A 17,125-nucleotide genomic window follows, 5' to 3' on the forward strand; every position below is an offset into this window, starting at 1 on the left:
TTATTTTGAGCAATAGAGAATGACCTGCAGTAAAGTGGGGGTCCCTTGCTGGGGGCTGCAGGCTTAAATGCATTGATCAATACATGAACTAAAACTCCACTGTTTATTATTGTTAGTTAATACAGCGAGTGCAGAGCCCCTGTGATTTCTATTTAAACAATGTGGTCACACACCGTGTTGCACCCCAAATCTAGGAATAGGTAAGTGCCATGGAATAGTTCCTTTTGTTTATTGGATTCATTTTTTAATTAATCTTTTTGTAATCACATTTTCTCATGCATCCTGTTTTAACTTAGTTATAGCTTTTGTCAGCTGTTTTCCTAGGTGATTTACAACAGGTGCATTGCTGCAAAGTTGCTATGAGCTTTAGAACAGATAGCATATCTAAAGTTTAACACTAATGTGATAGCTATTTTTATGATAATTATTTTAGCAATTAAGTAGGACCTGCAGTAAAGTGGGATCCCTTGCTGGGGGCTTAAGGCTTAAATGTAATGATCAATACCTGAACTAAAACTACACTGTTTATTATTGTTAGTTAATGTAGTGAGTGCAGAACCCCTGTGATTTATGTGTGTGTGTGTGTGTGTGTGTGTGTGTGTGTGTGTGTGTGTGTGTATACTTAGGGCCTAATTCAGACCTGATCACAGCAGCAAACAAACCATGTTGCACTGCAGGTGTGACGGGATCAGTACTAAATGCCGCCGGTCGGAATCCCGGCGGTCGAAATACCGACGCCGGAATCCCGACCACACAATCCCGACAGGGGTGGTGAGCGGAACGAAGCCCCTTGCGGGCTCGCTTCGCTCGCCACGCTGCGGGCACGGTGCCTCGCTACGCTCGGCACACTATTATATTCTCCCTCTATGGGTGTCGTGGACACCCACGGAGGGAGAATATGTCGGGATTGTGGCGGTCTGGATTGTGGCGGTCGGGATTCCGGCGTCGGTATTTTGACCGCCGGGATTCCGTCCGGCGGCATCCTGACCGCATCCCGGTGTGACAGATATAACATGTGCAGGGAGAGTTAGATTTGGGTGGGTTATTTTGTTCTGTGCAGGGTAAATACTGGCTGCTTTATTTTCACTTGCAATTAGGTTTCACTTTGAACACACCCCACCCAAATCTAACTCTCTCTGCACATGTTATATTTGCCCCACCTGCAGTGCACATGGTTTTACCCATTAGAGTAAAAGTTTGCTGACGCGATCAGGTCTGAATTAGGCCCTAAATTTATACAAGGTGCCTAGAGGCGACATAGACAGTGGTGCTCCCCCCCTCCCCCAAACAACTGCCGGCGCAGTAGCACAGCTGAGGGGACAAAGGAGGAAGTACAGTAGATGTGATCGCATTTTATTTGTCAGTGATCGCTGTGCTCCTAATGAGCACTTGTCCCAGTGTTATCCGTGAGAATAAAGGAATCTTTATTCTTTTGGAGCTGGCCGCAAATGATAAAGAGCCCTAAAAGTTTTATATTAACAATTAGTGCACCTACAGGAAAACAAAAAAAACATAATCGCTGACAGAAAGACACAGAAAAAAAAAAAAACATGTTATCCAGCACAGAAAAAAAAACATTATTCCCCACAAAAAAAACACATCTCCCACAAAATAGACATTATCCTCCACAAAAAAATACACAATATACTTCACAGAAAAATACCCCACAAAAAAGTTATCTTTCACTAAAAATTACACATTATCCCCCACTGAAAAATACACATTTTCCATCACAGAAAAAGAAACCTTTATCCCCACTAAAAAAAAAAAAAAAACACATTGTCCCACACACACAACTGGCCAGCACAGAATACTTACCTAACCTTTTAAGGGGAGAATGAGAAGAGTTTCCAGTCCCTCCCCACCCAGCAGTCCATCAGTGCCAGGAGTCTAAATGTCAGTACTATTTTCAGTGTACTGTGTAGGCTGGATGTCACTGTGTCACCTGAGGTCACAGCTGGGATGCATCAGAGCTGCAGGACGAGGCCAGGGCTGCTCGGGCTGAAACTACTGTAGAACTAGAGGTGCGGCTGGCACTTCGGTTGCCGCCAATACCACTAGACTTTATTGGCCAGGGTCTCAGCAGCCTTACTGTTACAGTATGTGCCCCCTTGATAGCTGGCTCCAGGAGGCCAATGTCTCCATTGCCTACAGAACTTTTGCCAACGTGTGTGTGTGTGTGTGCGTGCGTGCGTGCGTGTGTGTGTGTGTGTGTGTGTATATACATATATAGAGAAAAGTAAAAAACTCTCCAGGCTTGACAAATATGCACAAACATAATTTATTCCAATATACTCATTGTAAACCGCAAAGGTTCTATAACATCTCAAGCGCTTTCAGCACTACAAGGGGCCTTCATCAGGAGACACTCAAAAGCATCAGGGCACAGCAGAGATCCAGTCCCACAGCAGTCCAGCAGCAAGTCTAGCCCTGCCTAACTGGCTCTATATATACCAATATCTCATTCAAAAAAGGCGCCAAAACTACATCAATGACATCATCACAATGAGACCACATCAGCAAATGTAAACACCAAAACCTATTAAAAGCTCTTAAATACAATTAAATAAATGCACTGCCACACTCAGGGAATGCACAATCACTTAAATGTACACACTCTATAGGAGACTTACAATTACATAGTGCGATCATGCTAAAACAAGCTGCGACCACCAATGCCCCCAGCTTCTGGCCTGTGGAACGCAAGCGTCCTGTGACCGGAAGCTAAAGACCCGGACATAAGACGCTAGAAAACGAGAGTACATTGTTAACATACATCACATCCACCAATGTTCAGCGCTTCCGGTCCGTGGAACGCAAAAGTAGAAGACCCGGGGTCAGACCGATTGTAATGTGTTCATCTCAGGGTCGGCTTATAACCGAAAGCTAGTTCTGGTGGAACTGTTAAACAGGGCCCAAAGTACTGTCAACTAGAATGTTTGTAGAATCGATAAATGTAGAGAGCTCGGGTAGTCCAATCGCGCAAGGGATGCATGTGCATGTGTCTAATAATGAAATGATCTAAAAAGATGATCTAAAAAAATATGTGCCCTAAAGGGAACTGCACTTTGCCGATCGTCCCTGAAGGGACTGTCAGTGTGGTAGGAGCTAACAATGGCTGCAATCGCTAACACCACGGTAAAATCCCAGGCATGGCTATTGCAATATATGGAGGGTAAGCCATGAGGCTGAAGTTAGCTTCTTATTCGGCCAGCTTCTTATTCACTTCTTATTCACTTCTTATTCAAATTACAGCTTCTTATTCAGACAATTGAGTTTTGCAAGGGTTAACTAGTCTTGGGCCAAAAATTTGACACCTGAAATCAACAAAGCGTGGTCACTTACCTATGACCCACTTGTATTTTGCCTGGCCCAACGCTGTTTTGGGCATGAAATACTCTGGCAAAGTGGGCACACACACCATATTTTACCATTTTGAATAAGTTGCTGTAGTTTTGCAAGGGTTAAATTTGACACCTGAAATCATGAGCTTGCAATACAGGCTCTGCGCACGAATCTTTTCTTAAATTCTGTAAAGCAGTCTCTGCGGGCCTAGGTTTTAATTCAGACTGCATCACTGCAGCGGCTGCGATTGTGGTCTGAATTACTTTGTGGAGTGCGCCCTGCGCATGCACACCCCAGGAGCCCAGTGAGATGCTATCAGCATCTCTGGGCAGCGATCACCTCTGCTTGATTGACAGGCAGAGGTGGTCACGGGGTGGGAGGGGGCGTGCCAACAGCATTAGAACTGTAGTCCGGACAATGGAGGCCTGTCCGGACCGATGGGGGGCGGGCCACGGCGGCTGCGTGATGTCACACACAGCCTCTGCGACCCGGGACGCGACAAGTAGCGGACAGCCAGCGCACAGGAGCTGCGCTGGCAGGGAACTACTCATCAGGTACAAAACCATCGCCACCGTGCAATGGTTTTGTACCTGTGCGAGGGGGGAAAGGGGCTAGGGCCAGTCATGCGGAGCGGACTAGCCCTGTGCTGGGCGTCCCTCCGCATGTCAGAGTAAATGATCGTAGATGTGCTACACTTAGCACATCTACGATCAGATCTTGTCTGGGGACTGTTTCCTCAGACATTCAGTGAAGGATGCTACCCTCTGGCAAAATCGCATATGAACCTATGCAGTGCGGAACAAGACCGTGGTGGGCCCAGGTGCAACAATATGCATTGCCCTACCCCCACATAATCCAAAAACTGTGTTTCAAATAATAGGGCATGGTCTTAATGAGGGGTGTGGACACACAATAGTACCACCAATTCAAATTATGCCACACAGTAGTGCAACCTTATTACATTACACCGAATTACATTACACTGAACAGTAGTACTCCTTATATACATTACGCTACACAGTAGTGCTCCTTATACATGTTACGCCACACAGTAGTGCTCCTTATACACGTTACGCCACACAGTAGAGCTCCTTATACACGTTACAACACACCGTAGTGGCTCTTATACATGTTACACCACAGTAATGCTCCTTATACAATTTACGCCACACAATAGTGCCCCTTATACACGTTACGCCACACAGTAGAGCTCCTTATACACGTTATGCCACACAGTAGTGCTCCTTATACACGTTACAAGACACAGTAGTGCAACCTTATTACGTTATACTGAATTACATTACATTACACTGAACAGTAGTACTCCTTATATACGTTACGCTACACAATAGTGCTCCTTATACACATTACGCCACACAGTAGTGCTCCTTATACACGTTACAACACACAGTAGTGCCTCTTATACATGTTATGCCACACAGTATTATTCTTGATATTCGTTATGGCACATAGTAGTGCTCCTGATACACGTTACGCCACAGAGTACTGATCTTTATACATGTTATTCCACACAGTAGAGCTCCTTATACACGTTACAACACACAGTAGTGCCTCTTATACATGTTACAACACACAGTAGTGCTCCTTATACACTTTACGCCACACAATAGTGCCCCTTATACACATTACGCCAAACAGTAGGGCTTTTTATATACGTTACACCACACAGTAGTACCCCTTATACAGGTTACTCCACACAGTAGAGCTCCTTATACACATTACGCCACACAGTAGTTTTCCTTTTACATGTAACACCAATGAAGTAGGCACTACGGGTAAGTTTAGTTTTAGGCTGCTGGATGGGGGGGGGTTAGGCACTGGGGGTGGTGGCTAGGGTTAGGCGGCGGGGAGGGGGAATGGTTAAGGTTAGCTACTAGGGGGAGGTTTAGGGATTAGGGATAGTGGGGAAAATACTCACCAGAACACTGCTGAGACATCGCCAATGCAATGTGATCCAGAAAAAGGCACTGCTGCCACCGGTACAAAGTACTAAACTGCTAGATCACAAGGGACTGTTTGTTGACCGTTCTTCATGTCGACATAATGAATGTCAAAATGGTAACTCTCGGCCAATTGTATCCAACTCAATCTGACTCACTGTAGTGCCTCTGGCTGTGGGCCCCTTCATCGTGGCGGCGGCGGTGCGCTGAGCTCCAGGAGCCGGACTGTCCTTTCCCCATAGCCTACAAGGTGTGTGCACTGCTTATTGGAGCTATTACAGTGGGAGACGGAGGACGCCACGAGCGGTGGTCAGAGAACGGGAGCCGTATTATACAACAGGTGCTTGCGGTGTACCGAGCCCCGGGTGTTCGATTTATCTTCCAGGATTCAGGATATCTCCCATAAGTAAAGAATCTTTCTTTTTGCGAGCACATGGATAATTCCATCAATTGGTAAAAAACTACATCTATACTACATGATATTTAATCCAAGAGATATTTAAGCACACCTAACGGGACTGTCCTATTTAGGAATACAATAAAATAAGGACATCAGTACCTTTACAAATATTGGATTAATCCACTGTGGTCAATTATAATAATTTAGATATATGATCCACCTCTTATGCTCAATTAATAATATTAATTATCATTTTATTATATCTTATATTGGTTTTTTTTATATATGCGCATATTAAGTCAATTTTGTGATTTTTTTTTGTGTTTTACATGATTGATTTCATGGATATTAAAAAATATTATAAAATAATTAATGTATTGAGTATATTCATGCCCTGTTGCCTATAATTAATTATATTAGCGCGAGGAGTCTTTTAGAATTTTGCTTCTTATATACGTTACACCACACAGTAGTACCCCTTATACAGGTTACTCCACACAGTAGAGCTCCTTATACACATTACGCCACACAGTAGTTTTCCTTTTACATGTAACACCAATGAAGTAGGCACTACGGGTAAGTTTAGTTTTAGGCTGCTGGATGGGGGGGGTTAGGCACTGGGGGTGGTGGCTAGGGTTAGGCGGCGGGGAGGGGGAATGGTTAAGGTTAGCTACTAGGGGGAGGTTTAGGGATTAGGGAGAGTGGGGAAAATACTCACCAGAACACTGTTGAGACATCGCCAATGCAATGTGATCCAGAAAAAGGCACTGCTGCTACCGGTACAAAGTACTAAACTGCTAGATCACAAGGGACTGTTTGTTGACCGTTCTTCATGTCAACATAATGAATGTCAAAATGGTAACTCTCGGCCAATTGTATCCAACTCAATCTGACTCACTGTAGTGCCTCTGGCTGTGGGCCCCTTCATTGTGGCGGGGCCCTGGTGCATTGCACCAGTTGCATCGCTGCCAGTACCACCCCATAACCTACAATAATAGCCCACCAGACCAAAGAATGTACTGAGTTGCAACTTACATTTTAGCTTAGACCATGTGAGGACTGTTTCCACCTTGCTGGGTTGAGGTTTAACTTGCCCTTGGCATACAATATACCCCAGATACTTTGCCTCCACAATTATGATGGCACACTTCTCCAGGTTAGCTGTGAGCCCTTGTGCATGTAGAGACTGTAACACTGCATCCACCTTTGGAAGGTGCGACTTTATACTGGAACAAACCCACTGGGGTAGAGAAGGCTGTAGTTGCTTTGGCAGCTTCCTTCAGAGGAATTTGCCAGTTCCCCTTCAGTAAATCTAGAGTGGTGAGATACTGGCTTATTGCTAAGTTTTCTACCAGTTTATCAACCTGGGGCATAGGATAGGAATCAAACTGAGGACCTGTATTTAACTTTCTGAAGTCATTACAGAATCTCAAAGCTCCAAAAGGCTTGGGTTCTAAAACTATGGGATTATTCCATTCACTGTTTGACTCTTCTATGACCCCCAAGCACCGCATCTCTTCTAGTTCCCGTTTTACTGCTGCCTGTTGGGCCTCAGATATATAATATGGCCTTTGTTTTATCACCACCCCGGGTGGTGCAACACTGTCATGCTGTATGATTTTACTTTTTCCCGGGAGGGCAGAGAACACAACCTGGTACTGTGCTACTAAGTTTACCACTTCTTGATTCTGGCTAGGACTCAAAGTGACTTCAATAGGCACCTGACATTCTGGGGTTTTCACGGCCACTTAAGAGGGCTGACTGGCACTTTCTTTCCAAGGCTTCAACAAATTCACATGGTAGACTTGTACCTCTTTCCTTCTACCTTCCTGCCGTACCTAGACACAAGTATGTTATCACCCCTATTAAAGGTCCGGTTGACAGCAGTAACATCATGACTGCGTTTTTGATGCTGTTGAGCCCTTACCATATGCTTGGTCAGAAGTGGTGCAATTTGCCTTAGTTGGCCATACAACTGGGACACAAACTGAACGATGTTAGGCTCTTGGGACAATTGCTGCTCCCACCCTTCTTTTAATAGATCTAGTATCCCTCTGCGTTGTCTACCATAGAGGAGTTTGAAGGGGCTAAACCCCATAGAGGCTTGGCGTATCTCTCAAACTGCAAACATTAGCTAAGGTAAGAGTAGGTTCTAATCTCGCTTCTCCCTTGACACTGCCCTTTTCATCATCTGCATAAGGGTTCTGTTAAAGCATTCGAGCAAGCCATCTGTCTGCGGGTGGTAAACAGAAGTGGTAATTCTATCCATCCTTAACAGGTGACACAGGTATTTCATTAATTTAGACACAAAATGGGTACCTTAGTCAGTCAGGACCTCTTTTGGTATTCCTAGATGGGTATACAGCATCAACAACTCCTGGACAATAGTGCAAGATTTCATGTTACGTAGTGGTATGGCCTCCGGGTACTCGTGGCATAGTCCACTGTTACCAATATATACTGATGCCCATGATCCGATTTTTCTACTGGCCCTATCAGATCAATAAAAATTGGCACAGTAGGCATGGAAATTAAAGGCAGGAAAACCAAGGGCGCCCTAAATTCTGTCTGGGGTGCATTCTTTTGGTCTACGTAGTGGCCATACCACTATGTAACATGAAATATTTCCTGTATATTCCTGACAAGATTTTTTTACTGCAGCATGAATGCCTGGCCAGGAGAACCATAGCTGGATATGCTGGAGAGTTTTCTCCCCCCCCCCCTAAAAGGCCACCCCATAAATGCATGTGAGCCGCCTTCAGTGCCAGCTGCTCGTGTTTTAGGGGAATCAGCAACTGGTGTACCCTTTTACCTTGCAAATAAGTTACAAGGTAAAACAAATCGTTTTTCACATAAAGTAAGGTACACCTTCAGGTGGTAAAGCAGAGTTTACCTTACCATTTACCACTACCACATTTTAAAAAGTATTGGACAAGTTGCCATCGTTATGTTGATCTCGCCTAAAGTCCTGCAAAGACACTCTTTCACGAATGGGGGACCAATGTGTCTCAATCTCACTGGCAAGAGAGGGCTTTACAGTCATACAATCTTGGCCTCCAGTAGATCTTGGCCCCTGTGACAGCTCAACGTCTGTCTGTCCGCCAATGTCATGCCAAGTAACAAACTCATGCAACAGTGGGAAGTACTGGACCAGGATTAGTGGATAAAGAGGTTTGGAAGCTACTGTGGCTACCATTTTACTGGTCTTCCTTTACTCACCACCGGCAGGTGCACTCGTGGGCATTCTTCTATGTCCCCAAGTATACATAGCACCTTTACCAGAAGTACAACCTGGTCAGACTCGGGAAGAACCAGGTTAGCAGAGATGATAGACAATTCACTGCCAGTATCAACCAAGGCCCAGATATGCCAGCCTTCAATCTGTACCATCAGACAAAACAGGGAAGTTTCAGCTGGGGAAATAATTCCAGCCACCATACTGACTATAGGTTGTGCTGTTTTCCCTGAGCTGCAATCCACTAGCTCACCCTGCTTTAGGCAGTACCGCTGTGCATGACTGGACTCCCTGCACTCAATACATATGACTGGAGATGGGCTGTTTGGTTTAACAATGGGGATCTGGGTACTGGGCTTAGGTACTGGCTGTAACCCTTGCTTGGCTTTATTACATTTTCCCAGGGTCAGGTACCTCTCAATCACCACTGCTAACTTCTCAATTGTCTGGGGATCAGCCTGCAGGGCCCAGTGTTTTACACCATGGTCTAAAACCCATATAGCCTGGTCTAGAACCATCACTTCCACTACTCGCTGAGCAGAGTTTTTATCTGTCTGTAGCCAGGTTTTACTCAGTCTGGTCAATTATGCCAGTTTGACCATTGGAGGCTCAGATGGGTTCAGCTGCAACTCATGATTTTCTTGGCCTTTGCTGGGACCCGTCACCCTAATCCTGCTAAGTATAGCCTCCTTCAAGCACGGATAGGTGCTGACTTCAGACAACTTTAACTCAACATAGGCTCAAAACTAGTTAACCCTTGCAAAACAACAGCTACATGTTCAAAATGGTAAATTATAGCATGGTGTTTGTGCCCACTTTGCCAGTGTATTTCATGCCCAAAACAGCGCTGGGCCAAGCAGAATACAAGTGGGTCATATGAAAGTGACCAGGCTCTGTTGATTTCAGGTGTAAAATTTGTTGCCCAAGACTAGTTAACCCTTGCAAAGCTACAGCTACTCATTCAAAATGGCAAATTATAAAATATGGTGTGTGTGCCCAGTTTGCCAGTGTATTTCATGCCCAAAACAGCGTTGGGCCAGACAAAATATTAGTGGGTCATATGTAAGTGACCATGCTTTGTTGATTTCAGGTGTCAAATGTGTGGCCCAAGACTAGTTAACCCTTGCAAAACTACAGCTACGTATTCAAAATGGCAATTTATAAAATGGTGTGTGTGCCCACTTTGCCAGTGTATTTCATGCCCAAAACAACGTTGGGCCATGCAGAATACAAGTGTGTCATATGCAAGTGACCAGGCTCTGTTGATTTCAGCTGTCAAATTTGTGGCCCAAGACCAAAGGCAAAACTCAATTGTCTGAATAAGTAGCTGTAATTTGAATAAGAAGTGAATGAGAAGTGAATAAGAAGCTGGCAGAATAAGAAGCTAACTTCAGCCTCGTGGGTACGCCTCGCAATATGTGTTTAATGTATACTGCAGGTACCAGTGTGGCTATATGGAGGGAAACCATGTGTCAGTGTGTACATCAAGCAGAGAAACTGTCCCTCAAAAAGAGGCCACCCCCGAGCCACCTAGAGCAGTGATGTATATAAAAGCAAAAGCAAAAAAATGTACGAGATGTGCCTAGCAAAAGGAAGAGAAAAAAAGGGAAAGAAGAAAGGAAAATAGAGGAAAAAAGAATCATAAGAGAACAGAATGCCTGGGAACTTGATGTTATCTGGTACCAAAGCCACTCTAATATCCTTATCTTCAAAAGCTGTGACCGAGGAGGAAAATTATTGAAGATGGAGGCCCGATGGATATTCAGGTTGGAGACTTTTCATCTCAATGGACTTAATAAGAAGATACAATGGAACATCTTTTGAAGAGAAGGACATTAGAGTGGCTGTGGTACCAGATAACGTCATACCACACTGACAGTCCCTTCAGGGATGATCGGCAAAGTGCAGTTCCCTTTGGGGCACATATTTTTCTAGATCATCTTTTTAGATCATTTCATTATTAGACACATGCATATGCTTCCCCCACATGATTGGACTACCCGAGCTCTCTACATTTATCGATTCTACAAACATTCTAGTTGATAGTACATTGGGCCCTGTTTATCAGTTCCACCAGAACTAGCTTTTGATTATAAGCCAACCCTGAGAAGAACACATTACAATCGGTCTGACCCCGGGTCTTCTCCCTTTAAGTCCATACTGACACTAATCAGACTTGTTCGGACACACATACCCCACAGCTACACTAGCACAGTCTGCACCTTAATTACATTATACACACATGCGGCCCTACACATCCCTTAAAGTCCCCAAATGTGTCTGCTTCATCATAAATAGTTTTGCACATATCCACATTTGGATTGCATCCATGCATATTTGTACACTTCAGGGTTAGTTATGTGTACTATCTCTATTTTTGCAGAGTCTGAGCGCAGCAACGAAGGGAAGTGCCACTGATTGCCATGGTAATGGACGCAGACCCCAAGCAATGTCACATGCTGGAAACGCCGGAAGTGATCCGGCGGTCACCGCAGCAGCCGACGCCGGCTCTGCTCTTCCTGCACGTGTGGGGTGTCACCAGCTATAATAGGTAAGAGGGTTACTTTGCACTTTGTACATGCCTTGACAAAGGGGCCATGGGCCCTGAAACGTTGGCCTGATGTGACGATTTTTGAATACACTTTCTATGTACGTTTATACTAGTGCTGCTGCTTTATTACATATATATATATATAATACTGCCACCACTTTGCATCTGCCCTTTTGCTCACCTCAGTCCCCTGTGGCTCCCCTGCATTCTGTTCAGTGTATTATATTTCATGCTTTCTGTATCCTGTTAATTTATCTAATGCTCTGTAGATAGGTTACAGGAAGTAGACTTTTAAGCTGATTTTAATTGCTGTTAACACCCCCCCACCCCCCTCCCCACCCCCACCACCACCCAACATTTGTTTTGTTTAGAAGTGGGGGTGGGCTGGATGACAAGTGAGGGTGAGCGGAATTACGAGTGTGGCTGTGCTGATGTAGGGCCGGTAGGGGGGGGTGCCCCCTGTCTTAAGTGCCCCGGGCCTCCCAAGGCTTGTCCCGGCTCTATGAAAATTTCTATGAAATTGTCATTTTTCCCAAGCAAATAATTATATCTGGTGTCCACAGGTGATCAAGAGACAATAATTACAAAATTACATAAATTGAGAGAGTTGAACCTTCTCTTTTAATTGTTGATACTCCCATAGGTACAATTATAGAGGTGATCGGTCAGATAGGGCCTTACCCTCCATATATGAAAATTGTATGTTTTGACTGATCACCAGACAATACTAAATTGTCCAATAATTTGAAAGAGAGGTTACCCCTCTTCAAAAGATGTGTCACTTAATTTTTGGAAGCCAGGTTTGGGGTGATCATTTAGGTATTTAGGGGGTAATTCCAAGTTGATCACAGCAGGATTTTTGTTAGCAACTGGGCAAAACCATGTGTAGTGCAGGGGGGGCAGATGTAACATGTGCAGAGAGAGTTAGATTTGGGTGGGGTGTGTTCAATCTGCAATCTAAACTACAGTGTAAAAATAAAGCAGCAAGTATTTACCCTGCACAGAAACAATATAACCCACCCAAATCTAACTCTCTCTGCACATGTTATATTTGCCTCCCCTGCAGTGCACATAGGCCCTCATTCCGAGTTGATCGCTCGCAAGGCGATTTTAGCAGAGTTACACACGCTAAGCCGCCGCCTACTGGGAGTGAATCTTAGCTTCTTAAAATTGCGAACGATGTATTCGCAATATTGCGATTACTAACTACTTAGCAGTTTCAGAGTAGCTTCAGACTTACTCTGCCTGTGCGATCAGTTCAGTGCTTGTCGTTCCTGTTTTGACGTCACAAACACACCCAGCGTTCGCCCAGACACTCCCCCGTTTCCCCGGCCACTCCTGCGTTTTTTCCGGAAACGGTAGCGTTTTTTCCCGCACGCCCATAAAACGGCCTGTTTCCGCCCAGTAACACCCATTTCCTGTCAATCACATTACGATCGCCGGAGCGATGAAAAAGCCGTGAGTAAAAATACTATCTCCATTGTAAAATTACTTGGCGCAGTCGCAGTGCGAATATTGCGCATGCGTACTAAGCGGAATTTCACTGCGATGCGATGAAAAATACCGAGCGATCAACTCGGAATGAGGGCCATAGTTTTGCCCAATTGCTATCAAAAATCCTGCTGCGATCTACTTGGAATTACTCCCTTAGTTTCAAATGTGTACTCCTGTCTTTCTAACATGATGTCACCCATCTCTGTAAGTGCTAGGTTAGAATAGAGTACAACTATCACCCCCTGCAGTACTTGCTGTGCTGTTACTTATTGTTAAATAAATAAATGTGATTTCACTAAACAAAAAAATAAATAAATTGAACCATAATCCCATATGTTGGCTGTGCAGAAGGCTCATGTCTTTTGTAACCAACTATGGATACAATGTGAACCTACCATTTACTCCATGTGGATGGCTAGCATACATTATCCCATTTTAAATTGGCTGAAAAACAATGTACAGTAGCTGTCACAAAAAAATTAAAATAAATAACACATACACTATCCTTACGGCTTTGAATGAAAAAATACATTGTTGTTACATCACAATGGACATACTAGCATATAACACATATACCATCCTTAAATAAATAGAGCAGACTACTTATAGTAGATAGGCAATCAGAATCTATTGAAAATAAAATGCTATAATTGGAAAGTGTACATATAGAAACATCAACCAGAATAGAAGCTACAATTCATCAATCAACTGAATAAACATAATTGAGTTTAGAATAAGAAACACTCACAATATTACACTGAAGCATAGCATTAAAAAAGAATATAATTTATAGAAAATAAATTTTAAAGTGCAAGTACGTAAGATAAAAGTGTTATACTGAAAAAGTATACCTGGTCTATAGAATCTGATATTGGACATACAAAATAAATGGGCTGTTATGTTTCTATAAAGATCAAATGTTTGTATTAGTATCTTCTGAATATATACAGTATAGCCAAAGCAGATAATTGCTCTGAGGCTAAATTCATGCTTCATTTTACCACCCACTGTTTCATCTTTTGTAAATGTTCTTAAATCAATGGTTCTCAAGCTGTGTGCCTAGGCACAACTCGGGTGCCTCAGGGCACTTGTAGGGGTGCCTTGGATTGGTGGTCCAGTACCAATTCAAATTATTTTTGGTCAATGTAATAGGCAAAACCAGGGCCATAACTAGGTGTGGTCGGATGGTGCTTAGCACATAGCGCATTTATTCTGTGGGCACACCATTCGCATACACCCTGATTGTCCACTTAGACCACCAAATACTCTGGTGACAGCCGCTCCTCTCGCTTCCCCATGCGCGCTGCTCTGCAGCATACATCCGCAGTGCCCACAGCCCTAAGTTACCACTCTAGGTCTGGATCAGAAGCAGTCTCTGCCCAATCAGAGGGCAGCGTCTACCCTGGTGACTGCAAGGAGGATGGCAACAGCATGGGTGAGGAGGAGGACTTCGAGGAGTCCCCAGCAGTTGGACGCAGCATGAGAGCCTCGGGGATCCGGCCCTGGGAGGAGAACAAGGAGGGGAAAGGCCCAGTTTTGGGGCACCTGGATTGCTGCTCTGGAAAGCCCAGCATGCAGATGGAAGCGGGAAGCAGACAGTGGGCAGTGGCAAGCTGCACCAACCTCAAAAAGCTCCTCCAGAACAGCCTCTCTATTGCCAGTCTGTCCTGCTACAACGAATCACATACAGATGTGTGCAGCATGCCTGGCTTTCAACATCCTGATACAGTAGCTGCTGGTATATGTTCGCGTCGCCCGGCCCCTGCTGTCCCTGGATCTCACCTTCTTTCTTTCTTTGTGCCGCCTTCTGCACTCATGGAGAGATGTCATAACATAACGATGTCTCTGCTTATGTGGCTGCTGAGCCTGGAAGAGTCAACGCATAGCAACAGGGCCTCAATATTCTTCGGTGCCTGAAGGGCATTCTATCCATCATCTCTGTCTCCCCACACAGCCAGCATAGCCCTGCAGCCTGCAACCGACACACAGCTAATCGGCATGCAAGAAGAGAGCTCAGCAGCACACAGAGAAGAGGGGCCGTATGAAAAAGGAACCTGTGACCCTGGAGCAATCCAGCTGCCTCCAGCCACAGTCAGCCAAATAAAAGTAAGTTAAATTAAGTATAAATGTATATTTAGCTACATGTGAGTTAATTCTGGTGCTTTTTGCAAATTGCAACAACCTTACTGCTAATTGCAACATTTGTTTCTAGTTGCTACCTTGTGGCAGACCCAAAACATCTTTTATTGACTATCTATAGGAGTGAATACTTTATACTAATATTTTCTGGTATTGTTTTATTATGTTAATTGTTTTATTAATTTACCTGAACCTGTCTGTCCTTTCTTAATGGGAAGCAGTATTAAAAATGTACAAGTATACATCTGACACCTCTAGCACAGTGGCTTCTGTCTTCAATAAATGTGTATTGGCACTTCTGCAGGATATAGATGTGCATATATACAGGAGCGACTTTAAGTGGTCAAGATCTTGATACATGGTAAATAATGTAGTTTCAGTGTCCCTTGTTTTTTAAATGCAATATGTGTATGTATGTACATTGTCAAATGAATTGCTTTCTGTTTGAACTACAAACTGCCCAAAAATATTCATGTAAAAAATACATTTATTGAATGCGTATAGATTCTAAAAATAAACAGACCTTTATATACAAACTGGGTGTACATAGCAACTATTTAAGAGCAATTATAGAACTTACCAAACTTAAAAAATTTAATATTATTTTAGAAATATCTCTTTGTTAACAACATACATCAACAAACTCCACTATCCATATGCGACCACTGCCTTGACCCTGAGGAAGACCAGTATTGTAGGTCAGTTACCTGCCCCCCGCCCAGACACACCTCTAGCAAGTTAGAGGTGGAACTAGCAGCGGTGCTAGGTGGCACTAGTCAAAATCTTGCCTAGGGCATCAAATTGGTTAGGGTCAGCTCTGCTGCTGTGACCCTTTTATATTACGGTTTAGCTCCCGCACACTTGATACCATCTGTGACACACTAATACTACTGCCTGACACCTGTACATCCAATATTCTTCTAATGTTACTGCCTGATGCCTGCACACTCTGGATATTACTTGTGTGACACCCTAATGTTACTGCACTCCCTTCCAACCCTGTGACACCCTTATGTTCCTGTGTAAAAGGAGACTCTACCTTCCGTAATGTGTAAAAAGAGGCTCTACCTGTTGTAATGTGTAAAAAGGGGACTGCCTGCCGTAATGTGTAAAAGTGGACTTTGCCTGCCATAATGTGTAAAAAGGGACTCTGCCATAATGTGTAAAAAAGGGGGACTCTACCTGCCCGTAATGTGTAAAAAGGGGACTCTGTTTGCCGCAATGTGTAAAAAGGGGGACTCTACCTGATGTAATGTATAAAAGGGGCTCTACCTGGTGTAGTGGCGCTAGTGTGCAGCATAATTTGAATAATGGAGACTGCTGTGCAGTGTATTATGAATAGGTATTATTTTGTGGCCACACCACTTCCCATGAAGCCACGCCTATGGCACGCACTGGCCCTATTTTAAATAAAGGGGATGGGGCACCGATGCCGTTTCACAGTGCTAAAATGTCTAGTTATGGCACTGGGCAAAACCAGTGCTGGTGTCAATCATAAAATATGTGGACAAACAGAAACAAATCTTGTCCCTCACCACACAATTGAACTTAAGGATGACATATAAACATAGTTTACTTAATTTAATATTTATTTTTAGATTTCTCAATAAGAAACTTTTGGTCTAGGGTTGCCATGAAAAGATTTCTGATACTCTATGGCGCTAATTAATTTAAAACAAACAAGATTAGGGGACTTCCATGTAACAACTAGATATAAATAACTTTTCAGTTACAGAATTACAGTAGCTTTACAAACATTGCCTGTGTATAGATTAATTCTGAATCATAATAAACTTTTTAAGTAGAGTAAAAATGAAGTGAGAGACAAAAACTCCTCCGACAAAGTACGCACTTCAGAGAGGCATTCTCATCATAATATACCAACAAAGCTTCACTCTTAAACATTTCCCAATATCTCTTAGGACATATGTGATGGATTTTAGAGATGGATTAGATTTCTAAAATCTGTCATATGCATTTACAAATTGAAATGAGCTATT

The 17,125-nt window shown here is 43.6% G+C and overlaps 1 protein-coding gene across 2 annotated transcripts in view; it reads right to left on the minus strand.

Annotated features, from left to right (window-relative positions):
- The window catches only part of LOC134948821 (G-protein coupled receptor 83-like), a 186,629-nt gene that overhangs the window by 73,983 nt on the left and 95,521 nt on the right, over positions 1 to 17,125 (minus strand). The gene's annotated exons all lie outside the window — the stretch shown is intronic.

The sequence above is a fragment of the Pseudophryne corroboree genome, chromosome 8 (genome assembly GCF_028390025.1).
Source record: "Pseudophryne corroboree isolate aPseCor3 chromosome 8, aPseCor3.hap2, whole genome shotgun sequence".
NCBI classification, from domain to species: domain Eukaryota; kingdom Metazoa; phylum Chordata; class Amphibia; order Anura; family Myobatrachidae; genus Pseudophryne; species Pseudophryne corroboree.